Raw genomic sequence first — 799 nt, 5'->3', positions numbered from 1 at the left:
ATCTATCTATCTATCTATCATATAGCACACCCTTCTACACTTAATCGACCACGTGCAACATGCACGAACGCCACACATACTGTACACCCCACTTAATCTCTCTCTCCAACACGCACACTTGTGCATGCAGGCAGATACACGCATGTGCGCGGCTGTGCGCAAGCACACACACACACACACACACAAACACACAGATACACACACACACACACACACACACACACACAACAGCTGTGTGCGTAGATTAGCAGCGGAAGGACAGAAAACAATAGCTAGCTTCACTACAGCTGCTTCAACAATACGGAAGCGCGCGCGCGCACAAACACACACACACACACACACACACACACACACACACACACACACACACACACACACACACACACACACACACACACACACACACACACACACACACACACACACACACACACACACACACACACACACACACACACACACACACACACACACACCTCTCTGCAGCTGTCTGTCTGTCTGTCTGTCTGTCTGTCTGTCTGTCTGTCTGTCTGTCTGTCTGTCATAGTGCCATTGAGCAAGACACTGTCTGGACTCTGAACCATAGAGTTACGATATCTAGAACAGTTACTCTGCGTGTGTGCGTGTGTGTGTGCGTGCGTGCGTGTGTGCGTACGGGGTCAAGGGTCAAACACACCATGTTCATCAATCAGCTACAGTTTGGAAGTGATGGTGGGAGGTCTCTGGTTACCACGGAAACCACCGGACAACAACACCTGGTACTGTCACTCTGTGATAACACACGCATGCACGCACGGTA

This window comes from Electrona antarctica, assembly GCF_951216825.1.
Source record: "Electrona antarctica genome assembly, chromosome: 10".
Taxonomy (NCBI): Eukaryota; Metazoa; Chordata; class Actinopteri; order Myctophiformes; family Myctophidae; genus Electrona; species Electrona antarctica.
The sequence above is the reverse complement of the archived record's forward strand: the minus strand, read 5'-3'. Positions refer to the sequence as shown.